The sequence below is a fragment of the Plectropomus leopardus genome, chromosome 12 (genome assembly GCF_008729295.1).
Source record: "Plectropomus leopardus isolate mb chromosome 12, YSFRI_Pleo_2.0, whole genome shotgun sequence".
NCBI classification, from domain to species: domain Eukaryota; kingdom Metazoa; phylum Chordata; class Actinopteri; order Perciformes; family Serranidae; genus Plectropomus; species Plectropomus leopardus.
This window is the reverse complement of record NC_056474.1, coordinates 11,149,530-11,170,509: the sequence shown is the minus strand read 5'-3', so window position 1 is coordinate 11,170,509 and position 20,980 is coordinate 11,149,530. Positions and strand designations below refer to the sequence as shown.

At 38.8% G+C, this 20,980-nt stretch overlaps 1 protein-coding gene across 1 annotated transcript in view; it reads right to left on the bottom strand.

Moving 5' to 3' along the window:
* LOC121950919 (adhesion G protein-coupled receptor L2-like) overlaps positions 1 to 20,980 on the bottom strand; it is a 182,672-nt gene that overhangs the window by 150,946 nt on the left and 10,746 nt on the right. The window contains exon 3 of the mRNA XM_042497038.1: positions 11,973 to 12,055. The gene's annotated coding sequence lies outside the window, so the exon portion shown is untranslated. The remainder of the gene's footprint in view (positions 1 to 11,972; positions 12,056 to 20,980) is intronic.

Below are 20,980 nucleotides of genomic sequence, written 5' to 3'. Positions count from 1 at the left end.
TTAAGACATACTTATACCAATTAAGGCATTATTTTTAGAAATAATGACCTTAATGCCTTTTAAGATTGTTAAAGGATCCACAGGGACCCAGAGTGTACTCAGCAAACAGTAAATTAAGTATATGTAAGTGAAGCTTGCATTATCGTATATACACAGCACACATTGATTAGTTCCTGCATGGGATACACCCCCAACTCCCCCATCTCTGCTTCTAATGTTGCTCATTGGAAATATGCTAATGAGATCCGTCACGATCGCTGATTCCCTTTGAACTTTTTATTTCGTCACGGGCTGACTGAAATCACAGAGGTAGAGAGCAGGAGGTTTTCTGCCGCATGCCCACGGCCCCTCTTCCACCATCTGCCGGACCTCATTTCATTTGAATAATAAATGATAGCCTTTTTTTTCCTCGGCTACACAGAGGCGCTTCGGCTCCTCATATGTTTTTGCAGTTCAAGGGAGAAAAAACGGCCACCAGCCATGACGGAGGATTGTTGTCTCTCACTGTAGAGTCCTGCCCTGGGTCTACAGGCCACACCAGCCTGCAGCACACTGAATTTACTGTGAATCAAAGCTGAAATGTATTCTTCTAAGCCTCACACTGAAGGGATTGAATCCTTCTTTTATTTTGAGTAGCTGCGCATGAATTGAAAAGCTCAGGCATCCTGTTTTTCTTTAAGAACAAAAAGATACTAAAAAATATTTCCATACCGGGTTAATTCCCTCAAATGTAAAAAGTTCTGTCCCAAAGAACAAACCAGAAATAGATTTTATCAGCAGGACACACGCATATGGTTACATTCTCGCTGTTGATATCCCACAAGATAACAAGAGGAGCTCTATTCAATCATTGGTACATGACAATTTATAGACCAGTCGCTCAGTGTAGAGGATATAAAATTCTAGCGCCCATGGCTTTAGAGCTGATGCTTTAACTTTCCTTGCACAGATAAGGTTCCTTACTGTCAATTTACATAGTTCCCAGCTGGTGATGTGCTGAAGCAAATCTAATTCAAACTTTTCAAACCTCAAAGACACACAGCAGTGCTCCAAACAGCAATAAAGCCACTGGCCTCTGCCCTCTGGTGTACTTCCCATCGCCACACTTTATAACCCCAGCTCTAAGTGTTGAGATTGGAACATGTGCTCACCAATGGATTCAAATAAAGTCAATAGGCGCCTCTTTCCCCTTCAGCAGTCAGCATGTGGATCTCAAATAGCAAAGCGGTGTGATTAGCATGCACATACTTGGTTAGAATTCAATCCATTATAATTCCCACTTCATATGAAGCAGAATCAGAACATAAATGTTAACAGCATGCTAATCCTCCTTTTGTCAAAAAACAAAACAAATGATGTCTGAACCTTACAGTGTACATTTTCTTTGAAGAGAATATTTTACATGATTGTAAAAGCCGTGGTATTTATTAAGAACAAGCAGTCTGTCGAGGGGAATATGGAGAGAGTACGTAAATCTGGTCCCCTGCTGTGCGCCTCCACCAGCTTTTACAATGATTGTCCTCTGCAGGTTTCCAGAAGCATGGAAACAGGGAATGCCCTTGACACACTAGGTATGAGAGAAAAAAGAAAAACTAGCTGAAACCCGAGGGATCAACGGGGGCAGTGAAGCAGGTTGTTCCATTTCCCCTTCGTTTAAAAACTACTGCCAAGCACTGAGTAGACTTGGACCCATGTGCCTGGCCAGGAACAATGGGAGCCAGCTAGAATTAATGAAACAATTATCGGCAAACCTTGCAATTAGCCAGCTTTCCAAATTCTACTCTGCATGAGTTGCTGACGGAATATCAGTTTGGATAAAATACAGGTGCCATAATAAGAAAACACAAACTCAAACAGCCTCGGAGGATCTCTGGAGCTCCTGGGACGCAGAGATGGGCCTCCCCTTTCCCCTTCCTGTTTCCCTTTCCGATCAGAACTATTAGTAGTGATAATAGCTAAGCACGCATCCCAGCTGCGGCCTTGCACCAGCATTTCAATTAGCAGGGTGTTTAAAATCTTTCATTATCATAGCTTAAGTGAGATCACTGGGCTGTACCGACTGCGTGCAGTCAACAGTCTTGACAATAACATGGTGCTAATCACTGGGATCAGCACGAGCCCCACTGTGAAAACATTCTGCATTGTCACCTTTGATCAAGTGCACACCAGATGCATGAGAGGTAATAGCACTAACATGAAACAGCAGGGGTTGCAGCACATTGCAGCATTTTGCTAGTGTTTTGAATCAGCCCTGATCTTGAAATGGGTTTTGTCGATATAATGTGACATTGTGGTGCAGCACCTTTGGGCACCTATTAAGTGTAATTTCATGGTGAGTGCGGCTTGTTAGTTGTACTGGTCAGTGTGCCAATGGAGCTGCTGTGCTGGAAATCTATTTTGCCCTACAAAGAAAGAATGTAGTATTATTACGTTTAGTCAAAATTGACTTCAGATCCAAGCATGACATTTTGACATCTCCTTTATAAAATAAAAAACACATTATGCCTTAGGTCTGTCCTTCACATACTGACGTCAAACATATTTATGATATATTATATTGATGTTGCTAAACAAGTCGTCGTGTTACCTAAACCTAACTGTGACAGTTTCACCACGATTCATCAGTTTTTATCCAGGAGACGCCTTTGTGCAAGGCATGAGAAAACCAATAATTGACGACGTGGAAGCGTATTTGACGATCTGGAATGAGAATGCATTATGTGTAGCGGTAGGGGAAAAAATTGATACAGTACTTTATCACAATTGTTACAAAAAAAACAAAAACAAAAAAACAAAACAAAACAAATATGATAAAGTACTGTATCAATTTTTTCCCCTACCGCTACACATAAAGCATTCTCATTCCAGATCGTCAAACGGTGTAAATATATATATATATATATATATATATGGACTATAGGGATCCTAGGGAACTTTTTCATAGATTTAAAAAACATAGTTCTAAGAATCCCCATTTTAATGTGTCAGCACCGCGAAAATTAAAAACAATTATGGTTCTTAGAGCGCTGATTTGATTTTGTTTTTTGTTCCTATTTCAGAGTAGGTACTCTCCCAGCACAAGAAGAAACCTGATCGATGTAAATATACTCTGAATCGTCGAATGAGCCCCCATGCAGCACCAGAAACGTATTCACATTTACACACACTCACATATACGGTCTATGTTATATATATATATATATGGAACTATAGGGATCCTAGGGAACTTTTTCATAGATTTAAAAAACATAGTTCTAAGAATCCCCATTTTAATGTGTCAGCACCGCGAAAATTAAAAACAATTATGGTTCTTAGAGCGCTGATTTGATTTTGTTTTTTGTTCCTATTTCAGAGTAGGTACTCTCCCAGCACAAGAAGAAACCTGATCGATGTAAATATACTCTGAATCGTCGAATGAGCCCCCATGCAGCACCAGAAACCGCCATTTTAAAAGCCAGTTAGCCATATAAAACAACACAAAAGACAAAAACCAACATACATGCGACTAGGGAACAACAGTGCAATTTTGACTCAATAAAGTGAAATAAGCAGGCACTCAGGGGAGCTCCCCAGTGGGCAGTTCCTCTCAGGGAGTCCCTAGGACTGTCCGCCAATGCCTCACGATGCTGTTTAATTTAGCCTCTTGAGAGAAATTACATTCAACCTAAAAAGTATCTTGATGAAAATGTACACTGTAAGGTTCATATGGATTTTTAACTTTCAAACAGAGATGCAATTTGCAAAAAAAAAAGCATATGTGAGAGTAAAACTAAAATTAAATGTTTTATGCACAACTTTTACTCTATCCCCTGGACAAAGCAGCTGCTGCAGCGGTTACACTGAACGATAAACAAACATAAGGACATTACGTTTCATGCCGTGCACTCAAACAACTGTTCAGGTGATTCTGTTTTAACTATCCTCTTGAGGCAAACCTTTTAGTTTTGCTTTTCATCTTGCTTTACTATTTTCTAACAAATTTGAATTTGTCTGTTCCGCTGCCAGGTTTATGGTCTTTGTGTACAAATGCAAATAGAATAGAGAGACTTGTGGTGCATTGACGCACATTTGTCTGACAGTCCAGAATTATGGTAGGCAGACTGGATCCGGCCGTGAGCGGGAGGAGAGAGAGAGGGAGAGCGGGAGAGAGGGCCCCCGGCAAGCTGCCCTGGCTTTGTTTACAACAAAAAGCCATTGTTTGATGTGGTCGCGCAGCCGGCTCCAAAGCTCCCGCTCCCACAGGATGTGCTCTGGGTAAAATGCCAGACGGAGGCCACTGCTGGATGACTTCGACCTCGCCATACTGGGACTCTGAGCAAAGTCCTCCTGAGGCCTCAAGGGACTTAGAGAAGTATATAAAACAACAACAGATTCATGCATTTGTGTTTGGTGTCTATTATGGGAGAGATGTGTGAGGAATATTTGTGTGTCTGTCAGTCGAGTTCAGGTGGTATTAACACAGAAAAGGTAACCAATAGCGGCAAAATACTAATTTTGCGGATCTCTGACAACTTGAGTATCCTTAATTTTCTTTTAATTCAAAGACCTTTTTATTTGTCAACTTTTCTTCGTTTCTAAAATGGCAGGGTTGGTGACATTTTAAGCAGTGAGAGTCCTTCAGTTATTAATTTCCAGCCCACATATCTTCTATTCACAGTCCTCACTCCCCAGAAACATAATGAATTTCTAATTCCTTTCACTCATTGGAAGATTTCTCTTTCAGTCACGCTCTGCCTGACACCCCTTTTCTCTGCCAAATCATCAGTACAATCAAGCCACACGCTACCAGTTTACAGAGTACTGCAAACCCAGAGAGCTCTCATTGTTTTTCTGATACAACTATTCAGTTAAAACAAATGTAGGCCATGTAAAGGATGCGTCATCAAAGGAGAACTGCAAGCATATGAAGCTTTATTAATCTTTTATTACATGCAGTGCCCTTAAAGAGGTGTCTGGTTGAATGCCTTACTGGAAATCATAATAATATATGGTGAGAGTGGTATCATAGGTTGGGTTTCCATCAGAATGTACTGGAAATTTTAAGAGAATTTTCAGATAGTCTGCAAAAGAAAATTTGAATTTATGTGCTTTTCCACCCACTATGTTATGCCAATGTTGAGACAAACAGTAGGTAATTCTCCAGAGCATTGACAGTATGTCATGACTAGGGATGGGTATCATATGAAAAACTACACTACCAGTACCAAAACCAGTACCCTAAAAGTGGTACCAATACCAAGAGTTCTTTAGTTGATGCTTATTTTTTGGACTTCTTTGAATACCCATCATGTGAAATGAATGATTCAGGCGCAATGTCCTCGGCTTCAGCACACCACAGACTGTGGGGTTGTAGCTGCTGCAGGAATTGGACAATCACACATCACAATAAATCTAAAAACAGTTGTGGTCATGGGCTTCAAGCATAACCCTACCAAAATAATCATATGTTTCTAGATCTGGATACAAAAAGGATCAAATTCAGGTATTGATGACTGAAGAATTGGCACTGGGTTATTTTGATTGCTATCTTAATGGTATGAAATAGCAGCACCAGACCTCGTCTTGAATGAACATCATCATGTATTTATTCACTGAATTCGTTTCTATTGCACTTAGTTCCAAAAATGTTCTAAAAACCTTTTTGAAATATTTCACACCTTTTCAAATTGTTGCCGTTTTCCTATGCTCACATTGAAAATGCACATAAATAGAGGTAATTGGAGACTAGGCTTGGCTGGTATCACAGTATTATGGTATACGCGGGTATTCTGAAATCCTGTAGATATGATTTTTAATACCATCAAAAAAACAGATGCTCCTCGTTTTATTAAACTGATATGGAAATGCTGTATTAAGGTGATGTACTATAGTGCACAGCATACATCACCAGAGGTAAGTCACTACAGGTGGAAAAAGCAGGTGATCTGAGAATGATGGCAAATGCCAGTGGTGGGGACAATGTTGCAGGACTGAAAAAAAAGAAAAATGCCTTTTCCCGTTTGGGAGTATTGCCTCATATAACTGTATCTATAGATGATACCTACTTCTATGACAACTACAAAAGCATGTTATAAGTCATATGATTTTATTCAACACATCATCTCATTCAGCCCACTGATGTGTCGGTGTCTGCTGCTACAACAAGTATTATTGGAAAAAACTTGCTTAAGAGACTTTTATATTTTATTCTACAAGGTTGGTCGTTTAGGTAGGGATGTAATGTCATGTGACCATGGTGTAGTTAGTTTTTAAACCAGCTTTTCACTTCTGACAATTGCATTTACACTGCAAAAACCATGAGTGGTGTTCATTTGCGAAGATTCTTTTGCTGAACAAAACGTGTAAGTATGATAAACATTTATTTTTATTTATTTATACACTTAGCTTATTTTCTGCCACAATCCAAAATCCACTGGACAAACCCCACAGGTTTTTTGATGATGGGACCAAGGCGACGCTAACTTCCATGTCAGCCCAAAGAAATAACGTCATCCCTCAAGCACTCTATTTCCTATCTCTTTATTATTGTATGGACCCTAAGACCTGTTTAAATAGGCTAGTTGTACATTAAAACCATAGCATCATAGCCTAGAAATGACATAAATGCTACTATTACCTCTATCACCAGCAGCTTCATATACCATATTCCCCAGTGAAATATGAGGAAGGTATGAAAAAACATATGCCGACCACGCCAAAAAAAAAGATGCAACTAAAGTGTATGAAATCAAGAAAGAAAACCACAGGGTTATTCTTTTAATTGCTGAAGTAGCACACAAACAAGAAGTAAAGATAGGGCTAAACCTTCAGTAAACACAGGTGAAGCACTCCCAGCTAAAGCTCTGTAAATGGCTCCCAGCTCGCCTTTGTTGATGTATATTTTGGTAGGAAATCCTTAAAGAGGCTCCCTAGATTTTTTTGATGTTTGTGTATATTTTTATCAGTGAAGTGAAGAAAGGGCTTTGGCTGCATATATATGGAAGGAATGGTAGGAAGAGCCTCCTGACACGCCAATCAGGATCTGGCGTGGCACACAAGCCACAAAGGTAGAATGTAACAGTAGCCGGTATATGGTGATAATCTGTGCCTGAAGCAAGACTGGGCAAGCAAAGAAACATGTGGTGGGGAGCCAAGCTCAAATCCCCTCTGACCTTGCCCCTTTTCCTGCAGCCAGGAAGAGATGAAAGGAAGTCCTGATGCCTCTACTGCCCCCCAGAGGTGCTGGCTTCACAGGCAGGAAGGGGAATCATCTTCAAGGCTAATCTTCAAAAACACCACTAATAGCTCGTGTGTTACATAAACTCCACTTTGCCTGATGAGTTTAGATTCTGAGTCATTTAACCCAGACTTCAACAGCTTAACATCATGATTTACTGCTCTTGGAGAAACAAGGGATCTAGACAAGAGGTTCAAGGTACTGTAAGTCCCAACTGTTTCATGCAGGATCCATTTAATTTTTCATGTCAGTGGAAGTACAGAGCAAGCACTAAACCACTGAAAAAAGCCTACCTGTACAGTCCTTGAGGAATCCAAAGAAAAAGTCCTAAGTGAACTGTTGGGAAATTAAATATGCTTTCTTTCCTTTCTCTTAAGAAGTGATGGTTCTGGCAGAGTTGGGGGAAATGTAGCACAAGCGATGATAGAGGAAATAAAAAATCACTGACACAGAGACTATGTATGACTGTCCTTTCTTTTTTTTCTCTCTCTCTCTCCACACAACGCACAAGTTTGTCAGGATAGTTTATAGCCAGCTGTTTCATCTTTCAGCAGTCATGGCTGGAATTAATAGACCCTTAAACACAGGCAGCTGTGAATTTTCTATACTGTGGCTTGTGGCATCAGGAATAACAGTTGTTATTCTGATATGACGAAACATCCCTCTCCAGTATGGTTTTATCTCACTTGAGAACAAGGCGGCAGACAGACAGCACAATATGCAAACTCAATCGAATGATCAGATTGTATTGGAGTGGCTTTGATGAAAGCTGGTGATCTCGCATTTGTTTTGGTATTAAAGAAATCTATCACATAAATATGAGGCCGTGCTGGCATCTGATTGGCATTCTCCGCTTTTGAAAACAACAGGATTAATACAATTTTAAGCAATGTGTGAAGTCAGAAAGCAAACACAAGGGTTTCTGTTTCACAATCACCTGTCACATGTAAATGATTGATTTGCCTTTTGTTTGATGTCACTGACAAAAAGATTTCTTTTATTCCAGTGATATGGAGCACCACTCTTAATACTTCTTCCTGCACCATGATGAGTCAGGATAAATCTATACGCTGAATATAAATAAGATTGTGCCTGCAGAGCTCTGTAGTCTCTGTCTGCGCCTCCTCCCTCAGCAGCAGCTTCACACTGCAGGACCAGAAATCTGGGAGTGTGAACTGTCAGTGACCTGAGCAGCGAGCAGCTCCTGCTGAATCTGCTCCGTGTGTGTGTATAGGGGGGCTTGTAAACCTCACCAGGAGTCTGTTTTGCCCCATGCTGTCAGGACAGCTGGCTCTGAACTTGTCATGAGAGCACATCACAAGCTTTTCACCTCTTGATCGGTACACTATTGGATGCTGAGCAGATATGATCACTACCCTGCATGAGCAACCAAGCGCAGTCAACACCTATTCCAAATCCCCCAGGCCCCCGCATCTCTTATCATTTATTGCAATCCTCAATAAAACAATCATTACTGCAACTGAGTCAGAAATATGTATACTATATATATGCTACATATGAGCACACACCTAATTTCACATTCGACAAATACTTGTCGAGGGCTACTCCGTGATGTACACACATTCTTTTATCCAGTTATTCCATATTTAAACACTTAAGTTACCGGTTCAGCACCATTTGTGTAAATTATCCACTTTTCCAATTCCTGCCAAAAATCGTTCCTTTAACTCAGACAGCAGGTCAATTTTTCCATTGTATAAATTTCCCAGACAATCCAAAATAATTGCTCTTTCCCTGGAAGATCAGCTATACATGATTTTCTTGTTAAGATGGGATAATACTTCTTCAAAGATCCACGTAAACATGCACAGGGGAAGGGCGTTATGAAACTTTAAGTCCAAAAGGCCTGCACAGCTCACATTCTCAACTAAGCCATGTGCAGACCTGCGTGTCAAGCAAGTTGATTTATTAATTCAACTGGTGTCAGGAGGCAGGATAAGAGTGCACATTCGCCTTTGTGCAGTCCAAAGAACCATAATTCCAGCTTTGTAGCTTTTCTGTTGATTACAAGCACAATTTTATGCCAGGTATCTATTTTCCTTTCTATGGCCTCATCAGTGTGGCTGTATATCACAGCAAGCAGCACATCTCCTAAGTCTTTTCTGATTACATTTACATTGTCCCAGAGGGGCTTCAGATAAGTGCAACGCCAGAAGACAGTTTAGAGATTTGTTGACCTCCAAGTCATCAAAGTAACTCTCACATGGTTGCTGCGTGTTTAAGTGTCTGCATCTAGAATTCTGAAATATATAAAAGTATTTATTTAAAGGAACAGTTTGTACCAAAGTTTAAAAAAAATATTTCCCTACCTGTAGTACTATTTATCAATCTAGATTTGAGTGTTGGAGATATCAGCCATAGAGACATCTGCCTTCTGTCAATTATAGTGGAACGTATTAGTACTCAACCTGAGGTACTCAAAGCACCAAAAAATAAATACATTTGAAAAACTCGGACTCAAGAGCAATGGCTCTTTCTAGAAATCATGACCCAGTTACTCAAGTTAATCCACAGACCTTGTTGTGAGCAGTTTCATGTTTGAACTATTTTCTTTCTACCAAACTACATCCACCAACAGTATCACCATGCAGAAGAGATCTATCCAAGGATGCATTGGATTGAGTTTGTCAAAAAATCAGAGATGAACTGTGAGCTGTAAGAGCTGTGTGCATAAAGTGTTGATGGAATAACATGACATTCACCACAATGTTGCATCATTACATCTGTACGTTTTATATAATAGTTGGTATACAATTTAACATATTTTGTTTGACTTCTTGGAACATAAATGGGTAAACAGTATACATCTTTTTTATGCAATGGCATCAGATCAGTACTCAGTATCGGCAGACACACAACTTCGGGTATCAGAATCTGTATCAGAAAGGATAAAATGGTACCCAAACAAACGAGAGGCTTGTGCTTGTGACAGCATGAGGTGTAAACATTAATGTGCATCCTTCTCAGGTGGGTTGTTACATTAGCTTGTTTAGTGGTGATACCAGTAATATCTATTTTCCAAAAGCTTCTGTGTTGTTGGCGAGTGTGGTTCAGTAGAACAAAAATATTTCCTAAATGAAACTGCTCACAACAAGGTCTGCTGATTATCTTGAGTAACCTGGTCATGATTTTTGGAAAGAGACATTGCTGTCGAGATTTTCAAATGTATTTTTTGGCACTTTGAGTACCACAAGCTGAGTTCTGTCTACTTATTGGAGAGAAGGGAGCCATCTACGGCCGCTATCTCCAACACTCGGCAACTCAAACCAAACGATCTAGATTAATGAATAGCAGTAGAGGTTAGATAAAAATATGTAATATTGATTTTCAGATGGACTATCCCTTTAAAGTCACCAATAAACATTAGACTTGTTTTCATCCAGTGAATTGTTTTGGGTTTTTTTGTGCTGCATGCGTTTATGTATTCATTTTTTGTATTTTGTTATTTAAAAGGTCTCTAACAATGGAAATAAGCCATTTCAGGGCAACAAGCATACAATACAGACAAACACCAACAAAATAACTATAATAATAGATAATAAGCTCTGAGAAATAAATTAAAAATACTAAAGCAGATAAATTAAAATTAATATTCCCCATCTACATCTTTCTTTGAACACTTAATTATAGCTTGTCTGTGAAAAGGTAGCCACAGGTGTCACGGAACAACAATGGAGGGCATTTTCTTCAGCAAGTGACATTTTTGACACATTATTGTGCTTGTCCGACCAGCTCATTTTTAGCCAATATGCGTATTATCCTGCATAGGAGTATTTGACAGCTCCACTGCTTTTAAAACTGTGATTAGGATAATTACATAGGACCGCTTTTCAGCTGAAACTGAGGACAACTTTGACTGTAGCACTGGAATTTCAATCAGGCTCATATAGAGGATCTCACCTCTCTGTATAGGAGAGCCAGAAACTTTGGGGCAAAAAAAAAAAATCACTTTCGTATGAAATTTTTCTGAAGTTAAGCATCACTTTGCAGTCAGAGTAAACCAATGTCAAGCAGCTAAAATATGCAACATAAAAAAGAACGATAGAACGATACACAAATCTCAGTGGAGCTGCATCCATATCAAAGCCGATGATTATACGGGCCAGGCCTTGCCTGATTGCAATAGCAGCTAGTGAAAAGATGAAAAAATAGTTTACCATATGATGTCTTCCTCTGTGCCTTTGAAACAGCACCACATGTGGGGTGGATTGCTTTAACCTTTAAGTGGTGTCAAAAAATGTGAGCGGTATCCAGGAGTCAAATGGACATTGTGGCATCATTCAGGTGGCAACACATTTTGCATTAACTCCCAGTGGGCTGCAAAACATTAGCCACGACTGCCATTTTTGCAAGGAAAGAGCAAGTGAGGTTGAAAGGAAGATAGCTGGACAGACTAAAAGGACTAACTTATCCTTTTGTTTCTGTTGCCGTAGGCCTGTTAAACTCCTGTCGTATTTTTCCTTAACCACATGTCTGTGGTCTCTTTACTTTCACTTAACTCAGGCTTTAGATGTTATAAAAGCTGGAGTTTCACCTTTATCTTTTTATAGTTTTACTTTTGATTGAAGGTTTGGTGTTAATGGTGTCTGACTTGTACCGTGATATATGCCTGACTTGTTTTTGCAGAAAAACAGTGTTGGCATTATATGTTTCTGGAAACTACAAATAGACTAAATGTGCATGTTTCATACGTATTATATCAACATTTCTAAAGTGATGTAGTATATGAGCTGACCTTGTCTTCAGGAGGTAGAGGGGATGGTGGATGGTGCATCACCTAGGCGAGACGGCTGCCAAGCTGAAGACCACAGCAGAACACTGTTGAGGTCCAAAAAATAAAAAAATCAGTTGTTTTTTATCATTCCATCATTTTATCATTCTCTTTAAGTCATTCTTGTGTTTCCATATTCTCTTTCAGCTTCAAACATGGGTGTCTGTAGCAACCCATCGCGGCAATAACGGCAGTGTTTTAGAGACATTGCTGTGTTCCCAAACGGTGTGGTTTCATGTAGAGTTTCAACAAGGGCTATCAAACAAAACATTTTTAAATTGCAATTTATTGAAGAATTTTAATAGTTAATCGTAATTAATCTAATTTTTTAATTACATGTTTTCAATTCCAATATGTTGCATTACAAAACAATTTTGAAGTTGATATTGACAGGGTAAAGCAATTCTTACCAGATTGTCTTGATAAAGAATCAAATTACAACAAAAAATGCATAGGACTAGCATAACATGGGCATGTCTGCAAAGGGGAAACTAATTAGTACCCATAGAACTCATTTTCACTCATGCTTTCATTTTCTAAAGTTTTATATCTTAACTAGGGCTTCTCCTAGAAAGTCAGAGATTCAAATCATTAGTCAGAGACCCCCAGATTGCTTTAAGTTGAGCAATCGTTATTTTTTTGTTTTGTTTGTTTTGACTAGTCCGTGTGCTGTGCAGTGTACTTTTGGAGACGTTTTGGTCCCTATATTTTACAGCAGAGTAAGCGCTCTTCACTTTCACACTACTCTTTGTTGCAAGTAGCTGTGTACATGATGCAGTGGCACAGAGGAGAAAGAGACTCTGCCCCTTGGACTCCAAGATAACATTATCTTCTCTCTTCTGCTTAGAAGTGGTAAATTTTATGCCCCACAGCAACTAAATAGACCACAGTCTCTTTGCTCGATATCTAGTGTCTTCAAAAAATTTTGTTGCACATTCACAACCTGTGGTTAATGTAATTAGATCATACATATCTGATGCACCATTAACTGCCGTTAGCTTTACATAAAAGCAGCTGTCACTCCAAACATCCCACTGGATTGGCTTAAACTCTAAAACTTTATATGGAATAGAAACAAATCATCAAATTTTGCGATCAACCACTGCCATTTTTACCTTATCCACTGCGGTGAAACTATTGCAATGGAATGCAAAAGAAAGAAAAAAGAATTGTGAGAAAATGCTGAATTTATTGCAACATAATGTAAAAGATATTGGAAGGGAAAAAAAACTCACTGTGACCCTTGGAGGGCTCTGAAAATATGTGACTGACTGCTGTAAGTTGGATAGCTAATCTGGACATGCTCTTGGTCTGGGGCTGTCATGGTTTGGTCATTAGTGAGCTTTTGGGGAAAGCATGTGTCAATATGCCAATTCATCTGTGCACACCAGCCAGATTCATAAAAAATGACTTTCTGAGTTTTGTGTGGAACAACTTAACATGAGCTCTGACCTCAACCCCATCCAACACCTTTTGGGATGAACTGAAACACAGACTGCAAGCCAGGCCTTATTGTCCAACCATCAATGCCCTGACCTTACTAATGCTCTTGTGTCTGAGTGAAAGCAAATCCTTGCAGCCAGCATCAAAAAATCTAGTGGAAAGCCTTCCCAGAAAGAGTGGAGGCTGATATGGCAACAGATCAATGCCCATGGTCGGTGGATAGATAGATGGAAAGATAACATTCAAATTGGTAAAAAACAAACATAATTTTTGACCCATTTTGACTGGTTTCTCAGCATCGCATATAACAAGACAAAGCAGCGTTTCACAGTGTAACAAAAACACCAGATGTGGTGTCAAAAACGAGATGTGATCTCATCTAAACACCCTGCTCTGCATTGTTCAGAACACCACATGTATTGAATAGAGAGGCTTTTGCTGAACAATCCAACATAATACAACTTATTTTTGTGCCACTAATAGACAGACTGAATAATATCAGTAGTAGTAGTAGATGTGCCTGTGTTGGGGTAGAGAGGTTCTCACAGCATACAAAGGGAAAGTTGTTAGTGTTCATTGGCCCGGCAGCTCTGCAGAGGCCCGAGGATAAGCCTTAAGCCAGAGCACAGCAGATAGCCAGGGGTGAGGTGAAAGCTCAGACAATACAGTTAGGCTTTGAGGCAAGCATCCTGCTGCAATAGCAGAGTATACCAGATAATGTGTCACACAGCAGTATGTTGGTGTCGCAAACAACAAGAACCTTATTCACACTGTCAGGGGAAGCTTCATGGAGAGAATGAGAAACTACGCAGGGAAGAGCGTCACAGAAAGCAGAGCGAGGAAAGAAAATCTCTTGAGTGGGATCTTAAGAATAGGTTAGTAAAGGTGTGATGCTGCCGGCGCAGAGAATAGATCTAGATTTCTTTCTGTCCTTCCCTCTGTAGGAACTGAAAGGGCCCGGCCGGATAATATAATTGGTTCCAGGAGCAGTGAATGATGCAGGGAGGGACTTAAACGTATCCCAAGAAACTTGACAGTACATGCCGGAGAAAGAAAAGAAAAAAGGAAAACAAAATAAATGCAAGTTGACAGGCAAAATGGGGGACAGTTAGGCTTAGTGTTATTACCATGACAAAGAGAAAAGAGCACAGTGTCTACTCCCTGCATGGAGGGTGAAGAGGTTTAAGGACAGAGCAGCAGGAGACGAGGAAGTGGCACACTGAGCTGTGCGTGTGTGCCTCTGTGTGCTTGTATCAGCCTGCGGGTGTGTGCGTGTGAATCTGTCGCTCTCCGTCTCCCTCTGTCATGTGTGTGGATGTAATCATACCTCTTGCAAGGCGTAGCACTTTGTCAGCTCTGATATTAATACTCCGCAACTAGAACATAACCACTCTTTCTCCACTTCTAACGACAGAAATGATTTAGTATGTTTGTTATGTGCTTACACAGGGCCTGAAGTGATACGGATTGAATCAGCGGCAATAGAGACAACTATCAAAGACTGATAACTCCTAAGGGGCCCTTCAGGCATGCAGGAGACTGATTACTTCTCTGCAGGGCAAGAAGTGACATCATCCTTGGCTGGAAGCTTTTAGGAAGAGGCTAGCAGAGAGCATGCTTCATACACCATCTTCGCATGCCTCACACACAAAGTGCAAGCATTAGCATGGAGATCGGTTCGTGTATCTTTTCACAGTTGACTGTGGCTCTTTGCATCAGCCGATCACATCAAACAGCAGAGGACAGGGTTAATCTCTCCCCATGGTAAAGCCCAGAGGTTTCTACAGAGATGCAACTTTTCAGTCTGTGAGCAATCCTTACTGCCAGATCTAATGACACGAGCAGATGAAGCCCTCTTTTACATTTTCTCCGCTCAACATTGAACAGAGCTTAATTCATTACAATACAGCAAAAGATAATTGGATGAATCTGTATTAAGTGAAGAGTTTCATTCCAAAATTAGATTTCCGAGAAGCGGAAAACATCACAACCAATAACAAAACAGCAAGAGGAAGCAACCTTCTGTTTCATTTTCAATGAGGCTTTGAAGTCTAACTAAACAAACTCTGAAATTATGTGAGCAGTAAAATGTCGTTTCACATTAAGATAAAAACATATATATGTACGTGTGCAATTGCAAGTGGAAAAGGGGATGAGTAAAAGCTTAATTGAAAAGTGTGTTCTGTTAAACATAATTTCATACACAGCTTTTCAATCCTGGAAGCTATGGAGTCTCAAAATGGCAGTAAAATGCAGTAAAAGATTGTCAAAAATAGCCCACAGAAGAACATTGCATACGTTTTCAAACACCATGCTTCTATCTTCTTCACATTATCCTCATCTTCAGGTGCATCCTTGACCAAAGGTGTAGATTTTGGGGGGATGTAGTGGACACATTCCCCTCAATATTTGGAACATGTGCTTTTGTCCACCCCAAATAAAAACATTTATGTAGCAAAGGACCTTTATCCTGATAAAATTAAACAGATTTACACTAGAAAATTATCCAGCAAAGGCAAAAATTAGCACACAGAAATTCACCAGAATGCAGCATGTTTGATGCTCAAAATTCCTGGCGGACCCACCGAAGTTATGTTAAGTGTATATAAATGTATCCTTGAAATTTTGTAGATGTGTATGATTTTATGTGTCTTTATAAAACAAAAAAGTCGTGGTAGCATTACATTTACAATTAAATGTAATTGTATTAAATGTAATGCAATTATTATGTACAATTAATTATTATATTAAGTCAAATCAGATTTGGCTATTTAATACAATCATGACAAATGACTTAAAGTTTGAACAGGGTTCAGTGGGATGTTCAGTGTGACATCAACATTAACGCAATAAAGTAAACAATGACAGGTTAAAAATGTCCAGCAACAATTTTGCTGACACTAGATATAAAACAAAAGCCAGAGGCAGTGTTGTATTAAGTTACTGTGAGCTGTAAGATAATATTATCTCAGAGCCTTATGGTGCAGTCTCTTCTCCTCTGTGCCTTTGCAGCATGTCCTCAGCTGCCCGTACAAAAACGCAGCGTGAAAGTGAAGAGCACTCACTGTGCAATAAAATCTGAGGACCAAAACATCCTCAGAAGTACACTACACAGCACAGTGACTATCAAGTATGATTATTTATCAATTTTCTTTTTTACATATTCAAAATAAATCAAATCAAATTAAAAATCAAACTAATTATATAAACACTAACCTTTATTTAACCAGGAAGTAGCTTTATTGCCAGCTACAATGCCTTAGCATAAGGATTATTATTTAAGGACTCCTTGACATTTTGTAGATATGTATGATTTATGTCTCTTTTCTCATATTGTTAAAAAAAACTCAACAGAAACATCTGAGTAGTATTATTTAGGCAAGCCTTTTTTAAACTACGATGCAGCCAACATTGCTCGCATTTGCTTGCTGACTGAAATGATTCAGCCACTGCACAGTGAAGCTACAGCAGTTTGCAGGAGCCGACAGTAAAAACACTACATGCAAGTTAGCTTCAGCTTGCTCGGTACTTAAACAGGCTGATGGTGTTCATGTGCTTTTACCCACAAGATTTTTCAGTTAAGCTAGCGAGCCACTGTGCTCTTTATTGTGCCACTGATGTTGCGCGCGTGCGCGCGCATGCACACACACACACACACGAAATAATACGAGTTTTAATTTACTTTGATGTCAAAGGAAAAAATAAAAAACTTAAAGCTTTTTTAACAATTGAAAGTGTTGGTTAAAAGAGCTTTATTTTCTGTTTCCACTCCATTTTTTACTCTCCATCATTTAACTAACAATATAATTCATTGCTCTTTTTACATATCATTTTGACAAGCCTTAGAACATTTTACTGCATTTTGTCAGCTTCGAGAATTCAAAGCAAACTCCTGAATTTTGTCAAATTAAATTCACAAAAACACGTATTAGATAATAGCGGCAGAGAGTGGCCCTTTGCACAGAATGACTTCTCCCTGGGTTATCCATTATGTTAAGTAACTACTATTATGTAAAGAGGGCTAGCTTACCCCCATCTGTTCGAGCCTTGCAGACCCTCATCAAAATATTAATGTTTTTAAAATCAAAATTGCATGGTTATCACCGGCTGTGACACAAACAACCGGGTAATTCATTTTGTCAGTTTCTGGACCCAATTATCTGATTAGGCATTATGTTTTCTTGTCAGACTCTACAGAATGGGCTATTTTCTCTCGCTGGCACAGATTCTCACCGCTGATATTTTTTTTTACTTGTTTGGATTTTCTTGCACTGGGAATTAACAGAAGCAGCGGGTCCTACCACACCATATTGCCCCAGACAGGCAGGTTATGTTTTCCTAACCTCTTGTTTTTAAGCACCATAGAGTGTGACAAAATTCACTCTCCAGCTCCAGAGATCCACAGTAAGTGATCCGCAGAAAGTAAGAACAGCAGCAGCACACTTCCACAGTTTTTACAACACTGCCCAGTTTTACTTTGTTAAGATTGACCTATCAATTTGAATTTCATTGTATGCAATAAACTGAGCACCTGGGGCTGTTTCTGCACTGATTATATAGTCAACACCCAGAGTTACCAGGAACCTATTATAGGAATTATGTTACAGTCAAAGAGACATGTGGTGACAACATGCAGCGATATGGATTTTTACATAAGGTCTGCACCCACAGCAACTAAACAGACCGCCACAGCTGTGTTAACACGAGACCTGACTCTAATGTAAGTCAATTGGATGTTGTTGTTGTGTTATAGTGATCATGTTCCAGCTCCTTGTGGCTGATGTACACTCCTCGTCTCGCTAAATGATGCTAAGTGGCGCTGTGCATATTGCCACTGAGCATCCCAGCGCAGTTTACAGCACTGACAGTCGTATTTCCATGTGGTGCAAATGTTTATCCAAACACAGGATGATGGCGGGGACAAACTCGAGGTTGTGAACTGACAAATGCGCTGTGTCATTATCAACATGACATGTAACACAGCAGTGGCACGGCGCGGTGTGAATTATACAGCAGCGAGACATTTAGGAACGTAAGCAGGGCGCTGAGTCCTGGGACGCCTGAAATATGCATGTCAAAAAATATTTCAATCACAATTAGTGTGTTTTTGTCATTACTGTTAAAAACTCCAAGTTGTTATTAACTCTCTGGATTATGGTTATGTCAGTCATGAAAAAAATGACTGACACAATACCCCACTTTTGTGGACGAATTAATACTCTAAAAGTTTCTGCATAAGATTCCTGTAAAAACAAATATTGCAATTCAACTATGTTATTTATGTTTCATTTATTTTACCTAATTTTATTTGTGGTTATTTTGCTTTTGTTGTTTGTGATCTATTTGCTTGTATTATCATATCTTTACATTTTGCATCTTGCATCTTGCAGTATTTATCCCTGTTGTTTTAATTTTATCTTAAATATTGTACTTTTTGCTTTGATACATTTAACTCAAAGCTTAAGTTTCTAGTTATGTTACTAATTTAATTTTGATTTTATTTGAAAGAGTGAAAGGGGGAGAGAAAGGGAATGACGTAGCAAAGTTGGAATCAAACCTGCGGCCACTGTGGCGTAGACATAGCCTTTGTACATGGGGTGCCCACTGTACTATGTGAACTAATGAGTGACCCACTAATTAAGATTTTTGCATAAAAAACATCAGAAGAATTTTTTAAAACTACCCCACTGTTTAGGAAGGTGTAGCTAAAACAAACTTGACAGAACATTAATTGGAACTATTTTAGATAATCATTTAAGTTGTTTTATAATTTATCTTAATTGTCATTGTGGTTTATTTCTTTAGATTTTTCTGCATTGTGTACTTTAAGTACATTTTCAATTATTCCTTTTTTCATTTTACATTTTTAATACCTTTTACTTACTTAATTATGATTGGATAACATTTTTAATTGTAACAGAGTATTTTTACATTGTAGTATCAGTACTTTTACGTAAGTAAAGGATCTGAATACTTGCACCACTACTGATGACAATTTTATCTAAACTCATATCATAATGTCAACAATATTAATGCATTACAATCCCATAGCCCCACAAATTACATTCTCCATAAATACCTAATAAATAAATAATAAAATGCCCATTAAGTTGAAACTCAAACAATTATAACCTTCGTGATGGTGACATTTATTGAAGGGCTGCTGTATTAGTTACACATAGCTAATAAATGCTGTGTATATTTTTTATATTTTATTTTAATAATGTACACAAGATGAAGTGTAAGTGTAACAAGGTTAAGCAGTTGTCTTAGAAATTGCAGTTTTAAGCAAGTTATGTTAAAGTTTTGCTTTTTTATATATATTTAAAAAAGCAAGATTTTATGTCCTATAATGTTGTTTTTCTAGTTTATTTTTTAGTGTAGATACACAGTATGTCACTGCTCTAATTAACAGATTAGCAGATGGCCGCCTTCGTTTTTATCAAATCCAAGCACAGCTGCTATTAATACCATATTTTTATGGACTGTGTAATGCAGCTACAGTAGATTTTGAACTCTGCGCTGATGTAAGGGCTTGAAGTATTAAACTGTTTTACCTTTTAGAGAACAAAAGGTTATTTTGTCTATTTCTGGAAGGTTTTATTTATTATATAAATGTTAACTAGGACACAAAAGAGGCAGGCAGAGAAATTAAAATTAACCGTCTTCTAATTTTTTAGCAGAGGTTAACCTTCATCTGTGGCTAAAAGAAGGTTACAGTATAAATATGCCCCATCACTCATTATTAGATAAGAGACAATTAGATTCATAACATCGCCAGAAAATTACTAAACTTAAAAAAAAAATTGACATTGAAGGGCAAAAAAAAAGTCTGACATGATTTTGGCTTCCCTGTCAGTTTGCGTTAGGTGTGATCTGTGCTCTGTGCCTAACTTTGAACACGAGTATAGAAGCAGCTTATAACCCTGAGCGACAGGGAGCATGCTGACTGTAGCCTATATGAAAAAAAGTATAAAATCTCAGATCTCTCTTGTGAAAGCTCTCCTAAATTTAGGTCTAACGGCCACCCTGTAATCAATTTGAAATAGTCGAGCACGTCCGACCCTCCGACCAGCACCTGAGCGGTAAATGCTCTGCCTCAACTGCAATTTGAGAAAAATATTTCACTTTCTTTGCCAACTTTTTTGTCACTTTGCACCAACATGACAGAAACAGTGACGGCATCAGCTGCAGTGTTGTCTTAGACACACAAATTAAATAACACCCACTACTTATTGAGGGGTCATTTTTACACTCCTGTAGCAGTGTTACTTTCAATCAGCATGACTATACATTTCTGACCAACCAGAGGAATGAATGATATTTTCTATATTTTTATATTCCCTTCCTGGGAGGAAAAAGTGCTTTCCCTTTATATTGGGTTTCTCTGTATTGTTGCCAATGAATGGGATTTCCATGGAGTCCAAGGTCTCATGTATTTGATTCTTGGGCATTGTACCAACAGCAGGAGGGATATAGGAGTAGGAGAAAATGAAACAAATGTATACATACATGTAAGAGCCTTCAGT